The sequence below is a fragment of the Anomaloglossus baeobatrachus genome, chromosome 7 (assembly GCF_048569485.1).
Source record: "Anomaloglossus baeobatrachus isolate aAnoBae1 chromosome 7, aAnoBae1.hap1, whole genome shotgun sequence".
Classification (NCBI taxonomy): domain Eukaryota; kingdom Metazoa; phylum Chordata; class Amphibia; order Anura; family Aromobatidae; genus Anomaloglossus; species Anomaloglossus baeobatrachus.
Genome location: NC_134359.1, coordinates 153,458,134 through 153,481,925, shown reverse-complemented (window position 1 = coordinate 153,481,925; position 23,792 = coordinate 153,458,134). Strand labels below are relative to the sequence as shown.

The following is a 23,792-nucleotide window of genomic DNA, read 5'->3' as shown; positions in this document are numbered from 1 at the left end:
TAGAGTACGGTGGAGTACTCCCGAAACTATGCATCGACTGGGTACAGGACCCTAGGACAGGCATAAAGCTCCAGACAGGCCTGTTAACACCTGCACAGCGAGGGGACCATCAAGGACCTTGCTGACCCTAAAAATCCAAGACTCAGTAACAAAGAGAGTCGGGGACAGGACCAGAGACTCCAACCCCACAGGGTTCACGCTACCGTCATACGTTCAACACTACCGGACATTGACCCCCAGTTGCTCTATGCCACGGGGACCCACTAACCAGAAACAGGTGCAGGGGAAGAAGGTACCAGATTACTACACTGGCACTGGGACAAAGGGGATCTGAAGGTGAAACCAGCTGGCCTCGGGTGACCAGTTACCACCAGAAAGTGAGTAAAGTACCAGTTGCACTGAAGCTTTTTGTGTGGACTACCTTCTTACGACACCCGTCATTAAACCTACCCTCTGGGGTCTGGCTCTGCTTGCGGAGGGTCTAACATCCAGACTGCCATTAACACCAGCCCCAATAGTGGACATTGTGCAGTGGCGGCTCCATCCATATAGCCGCAACACTACAAGTGGCATCACGTATGAACACTAATCTAATCCCCTGTAAATATACCCCCTTTACAAAAAGGGCCCAGGGCACGGAGCCGGGCAACGGCCACCAAAGTAACATTCCCCAAACATACTCTGCCCGGGACCGAGTACCCCACATCCCTGGGCGCGACACAGACACATCTATGATGCCCTGGACTATTCGGGTCCTCACAGGGTACTGCACAAACTGCCCTCCCTGTGCAGTATTCAACCTCCCATGTTTCTGGGAACCTAACCTGCAGTACTGCCTCCACCAGTATTCACAAATCCTAGATACACTTTGCACCACACCTGTCAGGCACACCAGTGGGCTGCTTAAGCAGGAATAGGGCCGCCCACCTAGGGGTCAGGCAGGGAGGTGGGAGGTGTCAAGTCAGTTGAGTAGCAGCCCTCGAGCCTTGAGGAGCTCTGAGGAAGCTGGAAGTTGGAGCTTCCAGAGGAGAAGTAGACTAGGTCGCAGACGGTGGTCTGGACCTAGAGGAGTCGGACCCCCGGTCGCAGGGGATTGAGGCTAGGTGCCTGGAACCCGCCAAGGAGGACAGTCAGCAGCCTGGTCTTATCACCAGTCCTGGACCGAAGGCACGTCGGGGTACACAGACCCTAGGTCAGGGAGAAGCTTCAGGCGACCCAGCAATTAACCTGCGGAGGACAGGGCCTTTATGGACTGTTCCCACCAAGCTCAGAGATAGGGGGCACTAGCACAACGAGGGAGATACGGCTTTCCAAACAAGTGTCCCACTGAAATCCCAAGTGTGAGCTCCTGAGAGCAGGCTCTTTCACTTAGCCATAGTGGGGAGCGGGGCCCGGAAAGCTCCAAGCTACCGGGCCACAACGGACAATCTAAACTTTTGTGCCAGGGGTAGGTTATGGACCACCAGGCAGTGCTGCAGGGGACGGGACCCGGACAAGCTCCCCTCAGAGACTTGGTTTACCCTGTTGTCAGCGTCTGCTTCATTGCTGAGTGAGTACCCGATTGACCCCTGCACTGCACCCCTGCATCACCATCCAGAGTTCCGAACCCTACCCCTACTCGTGGAGGGTAACGTCATCTTGCTGCCCCACTCCATCAACCCCGGTACTCCCAATTACCGTACACCATGGGTGGCGTCACAAACTATACCAATCCCCTGTAAATACCCCCTTTTCCATTTGAGTGTGGCCCCTAGCCCCCGGGTCCGGAGACCCTCGAGCCACGAGTAATCACCACCCCCGGATCCGAGCGGTTTGATCCGCTGCAGGGGCGGCACACATGCACATTCCATGGAGAAGGCCCGTGGACGGGATCTTGCAGTTCGGGCAGTATAATCTTATCCGATGCTTGGGGTGTGAGCGGGAGATTGAAGGCATATCTTGCCTTATGCATCAGCTTGAATTGCGACTCCCTCCATTGCTCATTTATTTTGATTTTGCAAATGGTGGACCATCCCTCCCTGATTTTTACGCCCAAATTTGGGTCATTAAATTGTTTTTCCCAAGATTTAAAAAAAAAAAAAAAAAACCAACATCTGGATGTATGTCTAGCATCTGGTCACACATTTCGCCATAAAAAAGGAAATTAAGGATGATGTGGCTGCAGCTTTCAATAAAAAGTCAAACAGGTAGGTTATTAAATCTTGGGTCATATCTTCCAGCTGTGATATTATAATATGTTTCACTTGATCAAAGACTGTCACAGACTGCAATAATGCGAGATCAATGCAGCACACAGAAAATGACACCATCGCCTAGTCTGCACAGTCTGCGACTGGGGTGGAAAAGTCATTGGAGATCCATGATTTATTCATGTTCATGAAAGCTGGGTGGTCTACACTTTCAGAGTACAGCTGGGTGCGCTTATCTGTCAGGACACGACCAGCAGCGCTGAAGACATGTTCTGAGAGAACGCTGGCTGCTGGGAATGGCAAACCCTCCAAGGCATGACTGGCGAGCTCAGGCGACTCTTCCATTTTTGAAGACCAAAATGCTAACGGGTTCAACCCCTCCCCCGATGGCATCAATACTGAGCTCTACTCAGGCACCATCATCTCCAGTTTTTCACTATGTATCAGACTTGTACTCTGTTCTGCTGGTGCATGGGATGTTCTAAAAAATGTGTGCCACAACTCACAGAACTTGCTTCTGCCACTTAAACTGCTGCAGCTAAAGTTTCTGAGATACCGGCTCGATGTTCCGGGTTGGATGTTTAGAAATGCAATGCACACTATGTGCCTCACTGCTGTGCATGTGTTCCTTTCCAGGGGCAAAGCATCTGGCAAAATGTACTCTTGTAACATGAATCTAACAGAGTGGCAACCCAGTAGTCAGTAGTGCACAATTTTTAATCATAACAATGTAAGCATCATGTTGCAGATAGTGGAGCAAGAAGGCGCTCATGTGTTGAACACTTCCGTGAGGTCCAGGTCCAGTGGTGTGTTGGTGGTGATTAACACTCAAGCTTGCTTCTTCCGTCCCCTCCCACCAACCACAGACAACAGACAGGAGATCAATATCTTTTTCATCTTCTGATTGTTAGGTGCCCATCACCTCTTCCTCCTCATCCTCCTCCATTTGTTCATCAGCTCCTGTACCTTCAATAACAGTTTGTCTGGTACCATGAGCCCTCTCAATTGCTTTACTTCACTCTCCAATGCCACCCGTCTGTGCGATAACAGTCTGGACCATAGAGGCATTACTGTCACTTGCACATTCTGCTCTGCTTCCTCCCCTTCCTCTGGGACCACCATTTCCTCCCGCAGACTATTCAAAAGTGTGCTCCAGCATGTAAATGACCAGAATAGTGATGCTGATAACAGCATCATTAGTGTTTACCATATTAGTAGCCGTTTTAAAACTATGCAGAAGGGTGCAGAGGTCCTTCATCTGTGCCCACTCCACAAACGTGATTTGCCCCACAACCTGAACGCGTGGGTCCAGAATATGCATCATGATATACTGCAACAGGGCTTGTCGGCGCTGACACAGTTTCGGCAACATGTGCCGAGTTGAATTCCACCGTGTTGGCACATAACATATTAACCAGTTTACAGTTAGGCAAGAAAGACCTCTGTAGCGATGCAAGTCAATGAACAGTGGGGTGCAAACGGCAGAATTGACCATACAGAGACCGAGCCTTCTGCAGCAGCGCATCCAGGCAAGGATAGTGGCCTACAAATTGCTGTACAACCAGGTTGTGGATGTGAGCCATGCAATACACATGTGCGATGTAGGCCCTCCATAGGGCAGCCACCAAGTTCGCACTGTTATCGCACATGGCCTTCCTGACTCCAGGTTCAATGGAGATAGCCATTGCTCCAACTCGTCCTGGAAAGTTGTCCACAATTCTGCAGCTGTGCGACTGCATTCTCCAATGAATTATAATTGCAACACTGCCTGTTTGCGGTGAGCCCTGGCTGCGCAATATGGGGGTGAAGGGGATTCTCCCTGCACTGTTGGAACACAGGTTGCATTAAGGAAGAGGTTAAAGGCGCAGGTGGAGGCCCCAGAGGAGGTGGAGGAGGCAGAAGCAGTGGAGGAAGTGTTAAATGGATAGCATTGTGTTGCAAGCCTTGGGTATTTCAAGTCTTGAGTCTGTCATTAGTTTTAGTTTTGTTTCAGTTTTTATTTCTTTAATAATTTTTTCTTTTTATGTCTTTCAGGTTCGCTTTTGGGAAACGTTGTGGGACATCGCTATGGATTACGATAGATATTTTAAAAATTAATAAATGGTTAATGAAGATTGTAGTCGGGGGCGTGTTTGTTCTAGAACAGGGGTGCGGGACCTCCGTCCCGCGGGCCGTATACGGCCCACCATACCCTTTTATGCGGTCCCCGGGCAGATTCCCGGGGGCGGCAGTGCTCGAGCCACCACCGCCATCTTGTGGGCCGCCGACCTTTTAAATCCGCACATGTGCTGCTGTGCTTAACAATGCGTTCTCCCGCTGGCCAGTGCCAGCGAGAGAGGACTTACTTTGTGGGCGGGTTTAGTGCTCTGCGTTGCTCCCCCGGCCCTCGGGGCTGCGTGCCCGCCCCCCGGCCCTCTGAGCTGCGTGCCCACCCCCGGCCCTCAGAGCTGCGTGTCCGGTGCCTGCTCTCCGATGCTGTGAGTCCAGCGCTGCTGTGTGTCTAGCGCCAGCCCTCTGCTGCTGTGTGCCCTGTCCAGTGCTTTGTGGCCCCCCTCCCCTCAGTGCTGTGTGCCCCCAATGCTGTGTATCACCCCAGGTTTGTGTGTCCCTCCTCCCCCCCACTGATGTCAGGGCTCTGCAAGTGATATCTGTGCCCTCCAGTGGTGCCTGCGCCCCAGCCCCTCTTGTGTGGTGCCTGCGCTCCAGCCCCTCTTGTGTGGTGCCTGCGCTCCAGCCCCTCTTGTGTGGTGCCTGCGCCCCAGACCCTCTTGTGTGGTGCCTGCGCCCCAGATCCTCTTGTGTGGTGCCTGCGCCCCAGACCCTCTTGTGTGGTGCCTGCGCCCCAGACCCTCTTGTGTGGTGCCTGCACCCCAGACCCTCTTGTGTGGTGCCTGCGCCCCAGACCCTCTTGTGTGGTGCCTGCGCCCCAGCCCCTCTTGTGTGGTGCCTGCGCCCCAGCCCCTCTTGTGTGGTGCCTGCGCCCCAGACCCTCTTGTGTGGTGCCTGCGCCCCAGACCCTCTTGTGTGGTGCCTGCGCCCCAGCCCCTCTTGTGTGGTGCCTGCGCCCCAGACCCTCTTGTGTGGTGCCTCCGCCCCAGCCCCTCTTGTGTGGTGCCTGTGCCCCAGCCCCTCTTGTGTCGTTTGCGCCCTAGCTCCTCTGGTCATGTGCATGTCCCCAGCCCCTCTTGTCATGTGCATGTCCCCAGCCCCTCTTGTCATGTGCATGTCCCCAGCCCCTCTTGTGATGTGCATGTCCTCAGCGTCTCCTGTGACTTATACATCACAGGAGGGGTGGGGGCATATACATCACAGGAGGGGCAGGAGGGGCTGGGGGCATATATATCACAAGAGGGGCTGGGGGCACATACATCACAAGAGGGGCTGGGAGCATATACTTCACAAGAGGAGCTTGGGGCACATACATCACAGGAAGGCTGGGGGCATATACATCACAGGAGGGGCTGGGGGCATATACATGTCCCCAGCCCCTATATACAGCAGTCCCAGTGTCTCCTATGTGATATATGTGCCCCCAGTGTCTCCTGTGATGTATCTACAGCAGTCCCAGTGTCTCCTATGTGATATATGTGCCCCCAGTGTCTCCTGTGATGTATATACAGCGTCTGTTATGTGATGTATATAATTTTCCAATCTTATCAAAGAGTTGACTGCGCTCCAGACCCAGACAAAAATGAAAAAGCAGTTGTGAGAAGAAACATGATTAGTATCACCAAACATCACAGCTGCACCAAAGAAAAGCAGCTCCGGCCGCCACAGTAGGGGTAAGTTAATTACCGTATTTTTCGCTTTATAAGACGCACTTTTTTTCCCCCAAAATTGTGGGGAAAAAAGGGGTGCGTCTTACAAAGTGAATGTAACTTACCGGGCAGTAATCCGGCGGTGGAGTGAGTCACAGGAGGCTGGTGCGGCCGCCATGGATCCCCCGGCAATCGGCTGCGGTGGCGGCCGCCATGGATCCCCCGGCAATCGGCTGCGGTGGCGGCCGCCATGGATCCCCCGGCAATCGGCTGCGGTGGCGGTCACCATAGCCGAAATCTTTATCTGCGCTTGCGCTGCCTCCAACGCGACTTCCGGAAAATGGCTGCGGAGGTGACGCAGGCGCAGATGGAGATCTCAGAGAAGCGAGATCTCCATCTGCGCATGCGCTGCCTTCCGTAGCCATTTTCCTGAAGTCCATCGCGTCGGAGGCTACACAGGCGCAGATAGAGATCGCGGCTCTCGAAGATCGCGATCTGCGCATGCGCGGGCTCCATTTTAGATCTCCGCATCAGACGGAGACTATCATAAGAAAGAGGAGAGAGAGAAGAACGATTCTCCCTCTCCTCGCTAGGGCTGGATGCTGATTGGTGGAGACAACTTCTGCAGAACTGCCTCCACCAATCAGTGATCTGAGCCTGACAAATGTCAGGAACATGGGGGAACAATGGGGAACACAACCCCCATCATCAGCCTTCAGAATATACTGTATCAATCGGTGTATTCTGAAGGATGATGGGGGCTGTAGTCTTTAGTGTAAACACTCCAAGGAGGGACTAATGTAGTGACCAAAGTGTAAATGTGACTACCATCCCCCTCATCTTTCAGAATACAGCCATGTATGGTATACAGTACATGGGTGTATTCCTAAGGATGAGGGGGGTGGTAGTCCCAGATCCCCATAAAAGTGCATCATGCAGGTCCCCCATAGCCGTGTCATCCACGGATCCCACATAACAGTGCATCATCCACAGGTCCCCATAATAGTGCGCCATCCACAGGTCCCCCATAGCAATGCGTCATCCACATTTCCCCCATAATAGTGCGTCATCCACAGGTCCCCCATAGCAGTGCGTCATCCACAAGTCCCCCATAGCAGTGCGTTATCCACAGATCCCCCACAGCAGTGTCATCCACAGGTCCCCCATAATAGTGCATCATCCTCAGGTCCCCCATAACAGTGCGCCATCCACAGGTTCCCCATAGCAGTGTCATCCACAGGTCCCCCATAGCAGTGTCATCCACAGGTCCCCCATAGCAGTGTCATCCACAGGTCCCCCATAGCAGTGTCATCCACAGGTCACCCATAGCAGTGTCATCCACAGGTCCCCCATAGCAGTGCGTTATCCACAGGTCCCCCACAGCAGTGCATCATCCACAGATCCCCCCATAACAGACCCTCCTGTTGAGTCTAAATTGTTAAAATAATGGGGTTTTTTTAATTTTATTAAAATGTTTTAGCACACTATTTGGCTCAATTTTTTTTTTTTTAATTTTCCTCCTCTAAAACCTAGGTGCGTCTTATAATCAGGTGCGTCTTATAAAGCGAAAAATACGGTAATTGTTTGACCAAATATAGCAGGGTCATTTTCACATTGATAATTTTGTGCGGCCCCCGAAGGTTGGTAGAAATTTCCATATGGCCCCCGGCAGAAAAAAGGTGAATTCGGCAAACATGAACAGAACTGATCCTAGGTTAGCTCTTCTCTAATGGTCACCCACAACTCTGACTAAAAGTTGCAAGTTCTTATCTACAATTCAAGACAATTACCTCTCACATGGTAGATGAACCAATGAGGGGAGATCATTTGCAGGATTTGGTCCTGTCAAATAGACCAGATATAATTTCAGATGTACAAATCCAGGAGCACTTGGGCAGCAGTGACCATAACATGGTAAGTTTCAAAGTAAAATTCAATAGAACATTTGAAAGGGGAAATGCTAAAACATGGAATTTTAGGAAGGGTGATTTCAACAAATTAAGGGAAGAGCTTAATCGTGTAGATTGTCCCAATGTCATGGTAAATGGGGATATTGAACATAAATGGCGCAAGTTTAATGATGTACTACTATAGTCCTGTAAAAAAACTTATACCCTCTGGTAATAAAATGTCCAGGAATAAAAAGAAACCACTATGGATAAACAAGACAGTACAAAGTATAAAAAAACAAAACAGGGTGTTAAAAATCTTGAAGGCTGAGAATACAGAAATAGTATTTCAGGAGAATAAAATTCTCAGTAGGAGATGTAAAAAAAAAAATCAAGCAAGCAAAATAGCTACTGAAACAAAAATCACCAAAGATATTAAAATCAACCCCCAAATTGTTTATACATACATCAATGCAAAATGAAAAATAGATGGTATAATTATAGAGGATATAGAAAATGCTGAGGTATTAAACAGGCACTTTTCATCCGTATTCACTAAGGAGCTGACTGTTCCAGTATTCATTCAACAAGGCAAAAATCAGCCCCCCCCCCCCCGTTAACTAATTTAAAACAAGAAGTATGTCTGCGTCTGAGTAGATTAAACATTGACAAGTAATTGACAGACTGCTGTATCTCATCTTCTTAGACTGGCTTGTAACAGGGTTGGTGCCTCAGGATTGGTGAATAGCTGACGTGGTACCGATATTTAAGAAAGGTAAAAGGGTGGATCCAGGTAACTGCTGTCCGGTAAATCTGACATCAGTGGTGTGCAAGGCTTTTGAGGGCATTTTAACCCTAGAAATCTACACTTTCACATACCTGGGGCCTTTTAGGCCTGTGTGCAAATAACATGGAGTAACTCAAATAGAAATACTTTTCAAAGTTTACATGAGATGTGAATATTTCAAAACATTATAATTGTGTGCATAAAACAAAAAAAAGTAATTACACGGCTTAAAACACCCAATATATGCATTCTATGTAATTCTTTTTATATATACTGTGTATGTGTATGTGTGTGTGTGTATATGTGTATATATATATATATATATATGTGTGTGTGTGTGTGTGTGTGTGTGTGCGTGTGTGCGTGTGTATGTGTATATATATATATATATATATATATATATATATATATATATATATATATAGTGCCTACAAGTAGTATTCAACCCCCTGCAGATTTAGCAGGTTTACACATTCGGAATTAACTTGGCATTGTGACATTTGGACTGTAGATCAGCCTGGAAGTGTGAAATGCACTGCAGCAAAAAAGAAGAGTTATTTCTTTTTTTTTTTTTTTTAAATTGTGAAAAGTTTATTCAGAGGGTCATTTATTATTCAACCCCTCAAACAACAAGAATTCTGTTTGGTTCCCCTAAAGTATTAAGAAGTATTTCAGGCACAAAGAACAATGAGCTTCACATGTTTGGATTAATTATCTCTTTTTCCAGCCTTTTCTGACTAATTAAGACCCTCCCCAAACTTGTGAACAGCACTCATACTTGGTCAACATGGGAAAGACAAAGGAGCATTCCAAGGCCATCAGAGACAAGATCGTGGAGGGTCACAAGGCTGGCAAGGGGTACAAAACCCTTTCCAAGGAGTTGGGCCTACCTGTCTCCACTGTTGGGAGCATCATCCGGAAGTGGAAGGCTTATGGAACTACTGTTAGCCTTCCACGGCCTGGACAGCCTTTGAAGGTTTCCACCCGTGCCGAGGCCAGGCTTGTCCGAAGAATCAAGGCTAACCCAAGGACAACAAGGAAGGAGCTCCGGGAAGATCTAATGGCAGTGGGGACATTGGTTTCAGTCAATACCATAAGTAACGTACTCCACCGCAATGGTCTCCGTTCCAGACGAGCCCGTAAGGTACCTTTACTTTCAAAGCGTCATGTCAAGGCTCGTCTACAGTTTGCTCATGATCACTTGGAGGACTCTGAGACAGACTGGTTCAAGGTTCTCTGGTCTGATGAGACCAAGATCGAGATTTTTGGTGTCAACCACACACGTGACGTTTGGAGACTGGATGGCACTTCATACGACCTCAAGAATACCATCCCTACAGTCAAGCATGGTGGTGGCAGCATCATGCTGTGGGGCCTGGCCATCTGGTCCGCATCCATGGGAAGATGGATAGCACGGCCTACCTGGAGATTTTGGCCAAGAACCTCTGCTCCTCCATCAAGGATCTTAAGATGGGTCGTCATTTCATCTTCCAACAAGACAATGACCCAAAGCACACAGCCAAGAAAACCAAGGCCTGGTTCAAGAGGGAAAAAATTAAGGTGTTGCAGTTGCCTAGTCAGTCTCCTGACCTTAACCCAATTGAAAACTTGTGGAAGGAGCTCAAGATTAAAGTCCACATGAGACACCCAAAGAACCTAGATAACTTGGAGAAGATCTGCATGGAGGAGTGGGCCAAGATAACACCAGAGACCTGTGCCGTCCTGATCAGGTCTTATAAAAGACGATTATTAGCTGTAATTGCAAACAGGGGTTATTCCACAAAATATTAAACCTAGGGGTTGAATAATAATTGACCCACACTTTTATGTTGAAAATTTATTAAAATTTAACTGAGCAACATAACTTGTTGGTTTGTAAGATTTATACATCTGTTAATAAATCCTGCTCTTGTTTGAAGTTTGCAGGCTCTAACTTATTTGCATCTTCTCAAACCTGCTAAATCTGCAGGGGGTTGAATACTACTTGTAGGCACTGTATATATACGATTATTTGTCTAAAAGTTCTTTTATATGAAAGTTGTAGTAGACATGGTGCAGGAATATTTCATTTCAAAAACTGTCCTTTTCAACATTACTGATTACCCCAACAATTTTCACATATTTTTTCGGAAGAATGTTCCTTGCAGATATTTTGTCCACAAGTAGTACAGAAACGCTAAGATTTCCTTTCCTTCTTTGCTGGACAAATATAACAGCGCTTTCTTTTTTTTTCTCTTGGCTCTGGATGTTCCTGAAAATATATACCACATCGGACCATAGCTTCCGTAATTTGCCTTGGCTAGCATTTCGTGTTGCTTCGCTCCATCATGGTAGGCATCAACAGTTCAAAGACAAAGTCTTCCCCAGCAACAGTACAGACAAAAAGACTGAGGATCACATGTAAACCAAGTACAGGCCTAAAAGGCTCCAGGTATGTAAATATGGGGTAGTCCCAAAAAAGAGTTGATTTACCAAAATGCCTATAACATAAAAATATATGAACAACTGGAAATTACTGACAACTATATACCTGAGGAATACCTAGAGTTTCAAAATTCTAACTAAAGGAAGCTTGCAGAAAATAGAAAACAAGTAACCTAGCAGGCCTTTGAGGCCCCAGGTATGCGTTCTAGGGTTAGGAGATGACATGCAATGATATATTGTGGAATAATATAATGACTGATAACTAGCATGAATTCATGAAAGATAAGTTGTGTCTAACCCCCATGTTGAGTTTCTATGAGGAGGCAAGTGCAAATCTGGATATTGGTAATGCAGCTTGACCTGATTTATTTGGACTTTGCAAAGGCAATTGAAACTGTGCCACATAGCAATCTTGTAATGATGCTCCAGAAGCAACAACTAGGGGAAACAAACTATAAGCAGATGAGTAAGGAATTGGCTAAAAGATAGGAAACAAAGAATAGTCATAAATGTACTTTTTCCAATTGGGCTATAGTCAGCAGTGGGGTACTGCAGGGATATGTGCTAGGACAATTATGTTTAATCTCTTTATTCATGACCTTGTGGATGGGATTGAGAGTAAAATGTCAATCTTGGCTGACGACACCAAACTTTGTAGAATATTAAAAACAGACCTTGAGAGTACAATATTACAAGATGATCTGGATAAGATGTCAGAATGGACAGCCAGTTGACAAATGATATTTAATATTGATAAATGTAAAGTAATGCACCTAGGACGGAGTAATCCTATAGCTGCGTATTCATTAAATAGACCTAAACTTGGGACTACAGAACAGGAGAAAGACTTGGGGATTCCGGTTACAAGTAAGATGAGCAGTAGCACTCAATGTCAAGGAGCAGCTGCAAAGTAAACAAGATTTTAGGGTGTCTAAAAAGAGAGATTAGATCCTATGATCTCAATGTATTGTTACCCCTCCATAAGTCACTTGTAAGGCCACATCTGGAATATGGGACCAGCTTTGGGTTCCATATTTTAAACAAGACATTCAGAAGATAGTCAGTTCAAAGGGAGACAACTAGATTATTGAAAAGAATGGAAGGCCTTCCATATGATGAGAGGTTGAAAAAGTTAGATTTGTTTAGCTTAGAAAAAAGATGTCTCATTTATGTGTGGTCAATACAAAAGGACTGGCACATGACTTATTTATTCCAAAGACAATTCTAAGGACCAGGGGGGCACTCACGGAGTGGAAGAAAGGCGATTCTGGCAGCTAAATAGGAAAGGGTTCTTTACAGTTAGAGTAGTCAGATTGTGGAAAGTCCTGCCACAAGATTTAGTAATGGCTGATACTATATCAACTTTTTCAAAAAGGGCTGGATGACTTCCTCAGTACACTCAACATTGTTGGTTAGAAATTATTTAATGACAAAATATATAATTGGTGGAGGACGGTTAAACTAGATGGATCTAGGTCTTTTTTTTTTTTCAACCTTCGTACCTAGGTAACTATGTAACATATGGTACTATGGGGAGTGTATTATAATATATGAAGGACTGAGGGATGCATTATAATATGCGGAGGACTATGGAGGGTGAATTATAATGTATGGAGGACCAAGGGAGTGTATTCTAATATATGAAGGACTATGGGGGTGCATTATACATCGTGTGCAAAATTATTAGGCAAATAAGTATTTTGATCACATGATACTTTTTATACATGTTGTCCTACTCCAAGCTGTATAGGCTTGAGAGCCAACTACCAATTAAGTAAATCAGGTGATGTGCATCTCTGTAATGAGGAGGGGTGTGGTGTAATGACATCAACACCCTATATAAGGTGTGTTTAATTATTAGGCAACTTCCTTTCCTTTGGCAAAATGGGTCAGAAGAGAGATTTGACGGGCTCTGAAAAGTCCAAAATTGTGAGATGTCTTGCAGAGGGATGCAGCAGTCATGAAATTGCCAAACTTTTGAAGCCTGATCACCGAACAATCTAAGCGTTTCATGGCAAATAGCCAACAGGGTCACAAGAAGCGTGTTGGGCAAAAAAGGTGCAAAATAACTTCCCATGAATTGAGGAAAATCAAACGTGAAGCTGCCAAGATGCCATTTGCCACCAGTTTGGCCGTATTTCACAGCTCATATCAAATCAAAATGTCCAATAATAAATAAACGGGGAATATTACCCAAACTGACCGAGCTTCACAGACGAATCAAAACACAGATGAGAAATCTCGATGGATTCTCATAAATAAAGCATAAGGTGCAATAGTATAAAATTAATTTTTATTGAAAATTTAAAAATCATTAAATACTACAAACACAAAAAGGAACCAATCACAGTCGAGGTATAAATAAAATGGAAAATAATACAGTATAATACTGCCAATACCCGATCAATAAATACAATTCCAAAAATATATAATATGATATAATTAATAGTACAAAAATATATATATATACATATATATATATATCAAAAAAGGAGGCAGTATACTGTAATAAATATGAGGTAAAAATAATGCATATTAACACAATGCAGGGGATGTAACAGTATCAAGTCAACAAGGACGTAATTAAACAATACATAAATTATCCACCTGCATTAAGAAAAATCTCCAATAGGTGGCAGCAGAGCCATAATGGTATTGGGTATTGTTAGGGCCAGATGGACGGGCAGACCCGGGAGGTGGATCCACTGGGCCGAACTCCCCGATGAGGGAAAGGAGTCCGGCAGCCGGAGCACTTTAGGTAGCAGGACAGTCTGTGCACTGGAACACAATGGAGAAGTCCCTGGGACCACGAGGTCACTGATGGTGGTCCGGGTGACGGAGCTCAGGTTCGGAAGCCGTGATGATGTCAGGCGGGGTCCGGAACCGTTGGAGCGAGATGACGGGTCACCGCAGGGAACCGAGATGGTACGGACTGTCAGGATGGCAGATGGGCAGCGTTCGGGGTTCGAGATACAGCAGGACCGGATGGCGATGCAGGATCGGCTCTAGAAGACAGAGAGGTAAGTATCTCACAGAACACAAGGAGACCTGACTCCTAGCTTGGGAAAACACGAAGAACAGGCCCCGCTCCCTTGGACATTAACCCCCTTTATACCCTGTACCTGTATGCATCATTTCCTGTCAGTGGACACTGGCCCTTTAAGAAAGGGTCAGTGACCGCGCGCGCGCCCTAATGCGCATGCGCGCGGCCCGGGTGCCAGAAGCCAGGGCAGGAAGCTGAGAGGAGGACGCAGCAGAGCCGGCCAGGGACTGGGAAGCCGACGGGCGCCGGGAGCAGGGACCAGGAGGCCTGGGGAGCGCGGGCACTGGAGGCTGGGGAGCGGGGAGCGTGGCAGGTGAGCCGGGGAGCGGAGCAGAGGACCCGGGGAGCGGAGCAGAGGACCCGGGGAGCGTGACAGTACCCCCCCCCCACGCCCCCTCCCCGCAACCGGGACAGGAAGGCACGGATCAGAGGAGTGCCCACGTTCTCCCTGGGCTCCCAGGACCTATCCTCAGGACCATACCCTTCCCAGTCCACCAGGAAGAACTGTCGACCTCGTACGGTCTTCATGGCCACGATATCCCTTACCGCATAGATGTTGTCCTCAGCAATAGGAGGAGGAGCCGGACTGGCGGCAGCGGAGAAGGGACCAAGGACAACCGGCTTGAGCAGAGACACGTGGAAGGAGTTGGGTATCCTCATCGTGGCCGGGAGCTGTAGTTTGTAGGAGACCTCATTGATCTTGCCGAGGACTTTAAATGGTCCGATGTAGCGAGGTCCCAGCTTGTAGGATGGTATCTTCAGTCGGATGTATTTGGAAGCAAGCCAGACGAGATCTCCCGGAGAGAAACACGGAGGATCCAGACGTCTCTTGTCCGCGTGTCTCTTCATCCGCAGGGATGCACGTGCAAGGGAGGCCTTAACTGAGTCCCAAATGGTTGTAAAGTCACGGAGTACTGCATCAGCAGCAGGGATGTCCGAGGAAGAGGATACAGGCAAGGGGACAGACGGCTGAAGTCCGTAGACAACATGGAAGGGAGAACTGGAGGAGGACTCACTGACGTTGTGGTTATGGGAGAATTCAGCCCAAGGAAGAAGCGTAGACCAATCGTCATGATAGGCGTTGACGTAGTGTCGTAAGAAAGAGGTCAATATCTGATTGACCCGTTCCACTTGGCCGTTCGACTGAGGGTGGTAGGCCGAAGAAAAGTCCAGAGTCACTCCCAGATGTTTGCAGAGAGCCCTCCAGAAGCGGGAGGTGAACTGAGTTCCTCTGTCGGACACTATGTGTGATGGAAAGCCATGCAAGCGGAAGATGTGATGTATAGAGGCGACGTCCGTGCGAAGAGATGGCCACCAGTAATGACGTGCAATCGCACTCCATGTTCTTTTTTGACCTGCATGACCGGCTGTTTTCGAGGCATGGCCCCAGTGTAACACTTTTTGCCTGTCAGTCTCAGAGACATAAGTCTTCCCAGGCGGTATCTGGGCCAGGGTGACAGGAGCCACTGGAATGATCTTGCTAGGGCAGATGATGGGTTGGGATGTCTCTTCCTCCTGCTCCATGGGCATGAAAGACCTAGACAAGGCATCAGCGCGTACATTCTTGTTCGCGGGTCGGAAATGGAGCTGGAAGTCGAACCGGGCAAAGAACAAGGACCACCTGGCTTGCCGTGGGTTCAGTCGCTGAGCAGTCCGCAGGTATTCCAGGTTTTTGTGGTCCGTGTAAATAATGACTGGGTACACAGCTCCTTCCAGAAGATAGCGCCATTCCTCTAGAGCCAGTTTGACTGCCAATAGCTCTCGGTCATCGATGGTGTAGTTGCGTTCAGGCGCTGAGAAGCTCTTGGAGAAGAAACCGCATGTCACCATCTTCCCGGAGGAGGACTTCTGCATGAGCACTGCTCCGGCTCCCGAGGAGGAGGCATCCACCTCCAAGGTGAACTGGCGGTTTAACTCTGGACGGTGGAGTACAGGAGAGGAGGCAAAGGCTCGCTTTAGAGAGCCAAACGCGGCGTCGGCCGCAGGTGACCAGTCCTTTGGATTAGCCCTCTTCTTGGTCAAGGCGGAAAGAGGAGCAGTCAGGGCCGAGAAGTGAGGAATAAACTGGCGGTAATAGTTGGCGAATCCCAGAAAGCGTTGGATTGCCTTCAGTCCAGAAGGAGGAGGCCAGTTGAGAACGGAAGAGACCTTCTTTGGATCCATCTGCAGTCCGGTATCGGTGATGAGGTATCCCAGGAAGGGGAGAGAAGACTGTTCGAAGACGCACTTCTCGTACTTGGCGTACAGACGATTCTCTCTCAGTCTTTGTAGAACCAGTTGCACGTTCTCTCGGTGGGTCTGGAGGTCCGGAGAGAAGACAAGGATGTCATCCAGATATACCACCACACAGACGTAGAGAAGGTCCCGGAACACATCGTTCACTAATTCTTGGAAGACTGCTGGTGCGTTACACAGGCCGAAGGGCATCACGCAGTATTCATAGTGCCCATTGCGAGTGTTGAACGCGGTCTTCCATTCATCCCCTGAGCGGATACGGACCAGGTTGTAGGCACCCCGAAGATCCAACTTGGTGAACACACGAGCTCCTCTGAGCCGATCAAACAATTCGGGGATGAGCGGCAGGGGGTACTTGTTTTTTACGGTGATTAGGTTCAATCCCCGGTAGTCTATACATGGGCGTAGGTCGCCCTCTTTCTTCTTTACGAAGAAGAAGCCTGCTCCAGCAGGAGAGGAGGATCTCCGAATGAATCCCTTAGCCAAGCTCTCTGTGATGTATGTAGACATGGCCCTTGTTTCGGCTGGAGACAGTGGATATATCCGTCCTCGAGGTGGTGTAGTTCCCGGGAGCAGGTCAATGGCACAATCGTAAGGACGATGTGGCGGAAGTACTTCGGACTCCTTCTTATCAAACACGTCCACGAAGGACCAATAGGCTGAGGGCAGTCCCGGTAGGGACTCGGGAACCGGAGGTCGCCGGATAGGTTGTATGGTCTTCAGACAGTTTTCATGGCAAGAAGACCCCCATCGAGTGATATCACCAGTGCCCCAGCTGACTGAAGGCTCGTGTGTCCGCAACCAAGGAAGGCCCAGCAGGATTTGATGTGACATATGTGGGAGGACGTAGAGAGCGATGTTCTCGGTGTGCAGAGCACCGATACGCAGTTCAAGCGGCTTGGTGATCCAGGAGATGGTGTCAGAGAGGGGCAATCACAAGAGGCAATCACAAGAGGTTTGGCGAGTGGAGTAACAGGCACCTGGTACTTGTCCACCGTGGCCTGCTGGATGAAATTGCCTGCTGCCCCCGAATCGAGGTACGCCTGAGCCGTAAACCGCGTCTCTCCCGTTGTCACTTGCACAGTCCATGTAACTGGGTCTGAGAGAGTCCCAGCACCTAGGGTGGCCTCTCCTACCAACCCTAGGCTTTGAAGTTTCCCGGCCTCTCTGGACATGCGCGTAGCAGGTGTGTGCCCTCTCCGCAGTAGAAGCAGAGACCCTTGGCGAGCCGCTCTGCTCGACGTTGTTCAGACTGTCGCACACGGTCGATCTGCATGGGCTCATGGACGGAGACACCAGAGGCCGTTGACTGGAGTACGGCGGGCTTCTGTGGAGGAGAGGAATGCCTTACCGGACGTCTCTCACGGGACACCTCTTTGGACCGCTCCTGAAAGCGTATGTCCACTCGAGTCGCTAGGTTAATCAGGGCGTCCAGGGTGGAGGGTACGTCACGTCCAGCCAGCTCATCTTTGATTCGACCCGAGAGTCCTTCCCAGAAGGCGGCGGTTAGGGCCTCGTTATTCCACCCGAGTTCTGAAGCCAAGGTGCGGAAACGGATGGCGTATTGACCCACCGTCAGAGTTCCCTGATGTAACCGGAGAAGAGATGAAGCAGACGCGGAGGCGCGTCCGGGTTCGTCAAAGGTGCTGCGAAAGGCCTGCAGGAACTCCTGGAGGTTCTTGGTCATAGGGTCCTCCTTCTCCCACAAGGGGTTCATCCACGTCAGTGCCTCGCCCTCTAGGTGAGACATGATGAAGGCGACCTTGGCTTGGTCGGAGGCAAACAAATGTGGCAGCTGCGTGAAATGGAGGGAGCATTGGTTTATAAACCCCCTGCAGGTCTTGGGATCTCCGGCGTACCGGGGTGGTGAGGCCAAACGCAGTCTGGAAGCATCCAAGGAGGCTTCCACGGGAGCGGGAGCCGTGGATTGACTAGTGGAGGCTCGGGATGTTGAAGACGTGACTGCCGCTTGTAGCGTGGTCAGGCGGGTGTCCACGGAAGTCATAAAGTTCAGCATGCGGGTCTGGACTTCACGCTGGTGTTGGAGTTCCTCATGCAAGGCCGCTAGTGCTTCAGCGGGATCCATGGCCTGTTCTTACTGTTAGGGCCAGATGGACGGGCAGACCCGGTAGGTGGATCCACTGGGCCGAACTCCCCGATGAGGGAAAGGAGTCCGGTAGCCGGAGCACTTTAGGTAGCAGGACAGTCCGTGCACTGGAACACAATGGAGAAGTCCCTGGGACCACGAGGTCACTGATGGTGGTCCGGGTGACGGAGCTCAGGTTCGGAAGCCGTGATGATGTCAGGCGGGGTCCGGAACCGTTGGAGCGAGATGACGGGTCACCGCAGGGAACCGAGATGGTACGGACTGTCAGGATGGCAGATGGGCAGCGTTCGGGGTTCGAGATACAGCAGGACCGGATGGCGATGCAGGATCGGCTCTAGAAGACAGAGAGGTAAGTATCTCACAGAACACAAGGAGACCTGACTCCTAGCTTGGGAAAACACGAAGAACAGGCCCCGCTCCCTTGGACATTAACCCCCTTTATACCCTGTACCTGTATGCATCATTTCCTGTCAGTGGACACTGGCCCTTTAAGAAAGGGTCAGTGACCGCGCGCGCGCCCTAATGCGCATGCGCGCGGCCCGGGTGCCAGAAGCCAGGGCAGGAAGCTGAGAGGAGGACGCAGCAGAGCCGGCCAGGGACTGGGAAGCCGACGGGCGCCGGGAGCGGGGACCAGGAGGCCTGGGGAGCGCGGGCCCTGGAGGCTGGGGAGCGGGGAGCGTGGCAGGTGAGCCGGGGAGCGGAGCAGAGGACCCGGGGAGCGGAGCAGAGGACCCGGGGAGCGTGACAGGTATTAAACAATACGAGTTATCCACCTGCATTAACAAAAATCTCCAGTAGGTGGCAGCAAAGCCATAATAGAAACTGCAACCGCAAGAAAAGTTCCAGCACTTGTCAGTACGTGACATAAGAGCGATGCAGACTGTCAGGAAGCATAACCACCCAGGAAGATTAAAGTAATCACGATACTTGCATATTTACCTCAAATCAAATTTGATGTGTCTGTAAACCTCAAGGCTGAGCGTGGTTCCTCACCCCAACATATGTTTCACACCTGCTTCATCAGGGGGCGTGTCATGGAGAGGGAACCATGTGGTTTTTAAACGTGTGCGAACCAATGAGGGAATTTCTCGTTAATGACCGTGATATCAGAGAAGGCGGCGCCCAGTGCAGCTAAGAACCTCACCTCCGGAAGCAAAGTGACTTCCAGTCGCAGCGACGGTGGAACGCAGATGTGCGTCTCAGCCACCAACACACATCACGTGCCAAATGCGCTGGACGGAAGTCAGAGAGAAGTCATAGCTGCACAGGCGCACACTCCAGTCCCAGCCACTAATAGTTATAGCATGATTACCCGTATGAAAAAAAGGGTAATGGAGATGATACTACATCAATAGTACTACTTTATAACGATATGTGATAATGGAAAAGATGTTAAAAGGTGTCAAATCATAAAAATGTGTATGATATCAACTTATAGATATCACAATTCACGTGCTGAAAACTCAATATAATTAATATTGCAAACATGAGACAATATGTGTAAGAAAAAAATGAAAATTAATCCCTATATATAAATATATGGTGATAGTATATATGTGCCCATAAATCGGGTAAATATAATGTTATGTGTGCTATGTGTAAAACAATGTGAATAAATATAAAAATAAAAAATATGTATATATACAAATTTTATGGTGAAAATATATATACACCTGTAAACCAGGGGTATTAGATAAAGTGTAAATATAATGACTAAAACATTAATATATATATATAGGTGCGCCAAAATAAATAATGGAACAATAAAGTGCCAGTGAATGGAATATAATGTATAAATATTATGAAAAAATAATATATATGTACCTATAAAACTGGTGAATAGAAAGAATGTGAATACAAAACCTACAATAATCGTAAGTGCACCTGTATGAATAATAAAATGTAGATAAAGTGCTAGTGAATAACAAACAACACACTAAAAACTAAAATATTCCTAAAAAATATGACAATGATCATTATTATCATAAATACCCATATAACGTACAAAAATGGTTAGCATGCAATACTAATGATAAATAAATCAAAATAGTTCTTGATAGATGAAATCAGTTTCAGTCTCCAGCCCCAAGGAATTCCCTCAAGAGAATGCACAACGATAGATGTCACTGAGAATATGGAAATAAAAAACAACAAACGTTAAGATCAATTAAAACAAACAAATATATAAATTAAAAATAACCTGTACGCCCTAGATACCAGATAATCTCTAAAATCTAAATTATTTTATAGACCCATTAAAGAAATGCACTAAACCCCAAGGTCTCATTTAGACCCCTGGGAGCCATTGTACCTAGTTTGTAAATCCAACGGCTCTCTAGTTTGGCTAACGTTTTACCCAAATCACCACCACGAATACCCAAAGATATTTGATAAATGGCTTTGATTTTGAACACGTTGGGATTACAATTATGGAAATTGTAAAAATGTCTGGGTATTGTTTTTAAAGTACTCAGATCTTCAACCGTTTTAGCCTTGATAATATCTCTACAGTGTTCTCGTACTCGCACCCTCAGCTCTCTAGTTGTAAGTCCTATATATATTTTGTTACAAGGACATTAGCCATAATAGATCACGCCTTTAGAAGTGCAAGTTAGGTGCTTACGGATACTGAAAGTTTTTGTACCATCTTGGTTAGAAAAAATTTTTGCCTTACATAAATTCGCACAACCTTTAAACAATCCACATGCGAAAACCCCCATATTTGAAATTGGCACTGTAGAATTACATGCAGAAGGTGTAATATAGTGGCTGTGTACTAAAGTATCACGAAGATTACGAGAACGTTTAGCTACTATGGAAGGCGTCTTTGGTAGAAAATTCTTCAATATGACATCTGATTGTAAAATCTTCCAATGCTTACAAATAATATCTCTCATATTTCGTCATTGGTTATGATACGTAGTGATGAATCGTACAGTGGAATCCTCTTCTTCTTTTTTACGCGGTTCATTATTAAACAAAGTTTTCCTAGATGTTTTAGCTGCTTTTTGAAAACCTTTTCGAATGGATCTCCGAATGTATCCACGTTCTTCAAAACGGGAGGCCAAATCCAGAGATTGAGTTCTGAAGGAAATTTCATCCGAGCAAATTATCTTCGCTCTTAGAAATTGGCCAGTTGGAATACCTGTGATGGTTGATTTAAGATGTGATGAACTGGCGTGGAATAACGCATTTGTCGCTGTACTTTTCCTAAAAATCCAAATTGACAAAAAGCCATCATCCATAGTCTCAATGTGGATGTCCAAGAAATCGACAATTTTCCCACAATTAAACGTAAGTTTAATGTTCTTGGTGTTATCATTTAAACATTTCATGACCTCTTGCAGTTCAGTAGTCGTGCCCTCCCAGATGAAGAGGACATCATCAATATAGCGCATCCAATTAAGAATTTGATATGATCCTAGGATGATGTCATTCAAAAATATACTCCTTTCCCATGCACCTAAAAACAGATTAGCGTAGGAGGGGGCACATGATGCCCCCATAGCAGTTCCCTGTATTTGTAAAAAAAAACCCTGATTTTTAAAGGTAAAAATGTTATGCGATAACAAAAACTCCAATAGTCAATAACAGTTGAACCATTGATCTATCAATGGTGCTGTTATGCAGAAACCAGGATACTGCCTCTATGCAATCTCTATGGCGGATAGAAGTATACAACGATTCGATGTCTGCTGTTACCAGGATCATGTTTGAATTCAATTGAAGACTATGTAACCTCTGTAATGCAGAGGTAGTATCTTTGATGTAAGATGGAAGTTCCGCCACCAAGGGCTTCAGATAGAAATCAATGAGATCACAAACAGCCTCACAGAGGCCACCATTACCTGCCACAATCTGTCTCCCAGGTGGATCTTCAATGTTCTTATGCACTTTGGGTATCAAGTAGAAGGTGGCTAGTCGAGGATGCATCTTACTGACAGAGTCCAGGAATTTCTTTGGAATAATGCCCTGTTCGAATGCTGCAGCCAAGATATTCACCAAGTCTTCCTGAAAAGAGGTCAAAGGGTATATTATAATACTGTATTATTCTCCATTTGATTTATACCTCGACTGTGATTGGTTCCTTTTTGTGTTTGTAGTATTTTTTAATGATTTTTACATTTTCAATAAAAATTAAATTTTATACTATTGCACCTTATGCTTTATTTATGAGAATCCATCGAGATTTCTCACCTGTGTTTTGATTCGTCTGTGAAGCTCGGTGAGTTGGGGTAATATTCCCCGTTTATTTATTATTGGACATTTTGATTTGATACGTGATGTTTTCTGTTGTTTAACAGTGTCCTCCTTCATAATGGATTTTGAGGCCAAGGTAACCTCTTGGCAGCCTAAAGCTACTGGTATTTTTCACAAAAATACTACAAAACAAGGTGATACAGATATATCTCTTAAAGAGTCTATTAGGAAATACAAGAATTTCATATTTAAGAAGACTAAGCTCTGGTGGACTCAGACATCTCTTGAAAATTATTTGGAGCAAAAAATTGTACCCCGCAGACTGCGGGTGCAAATCTATCCGGCATTTGAGTTGGGAGATGATGATTTGATTAATAATTGGATTCTGATGGCTAATACATGTTCCTTTGAATTTATGAAGATCATTGTTGAAAAAAATAAAAGATCACTCCATAAAATTGAGGAAGACATTTATGAAATTCAAAATTCCCTCTCAAAAAGTATGGCTAATGAATCTTATCAGGAGTTGCTAAGTAACTTAGAGAAAGATTTTAAGAAATGGGAAGAAAAAATTAGTACTGACAAAAGCCATAAGTACCCACGAGATGTTAGTGATTTTGAAAGCCAAAACATTTTTCGTTGGTAAATTAGAAAGGATAAGCTTTTTCACAACAGATCTAGAAGTTCTTCTATTCGTTCGGAGGTCTCAGGTGCCGAAAGTGCAGTTTCAGATGGTGAATCTGCTGTGAACTCAAGAATAAACCCAAAGAGGAAACTCAACGGTGCAGCCAATACTTACAATAATTTTCAGAAAGAAAAAAGAAGTAATGCATCTGCACCACCCAAGGTAATCAATCTATCTGCACATATACTTGATAAGTCACAGATTGATCTTTTGGAAAAGGGTTTATCATTCTCCCCTTCATGTTATCCAGACACGTTCACAACAGTAAAAGATCTCCACCTCGTTGCACGTAAGCTCATCTACCAACGGTTACACTTTAAATCTAACCATCAAGATAACTCTTCAGTAGCCAAGAACAAGGAGCTCTGGAAGCTCTAGAGACATTGGAACAAGAAAGTGCCCCGGATTTTGTAAGTACTTTTCCATCTTTTTTATTTAATAAATTCAATAAATTTCCAGCACTGAGTTTATGCCT

The 23,792-nt window shown here is 46.8% G+C and overlaps 1 protein-coding gene across 1 annotated transcript in view; it reads right to left on the bottom strand.

The window, feature by feature from the left end:
* MFSD6 (major facilitator superfamily domain containing 6) overlaps positions 1–23,792 on the bottom strand; it is a 505,191-nt gene that overhangs the window by 59,609 nt on the left and 421,790 nt on the right. The window lies entirely within an intron of this gene.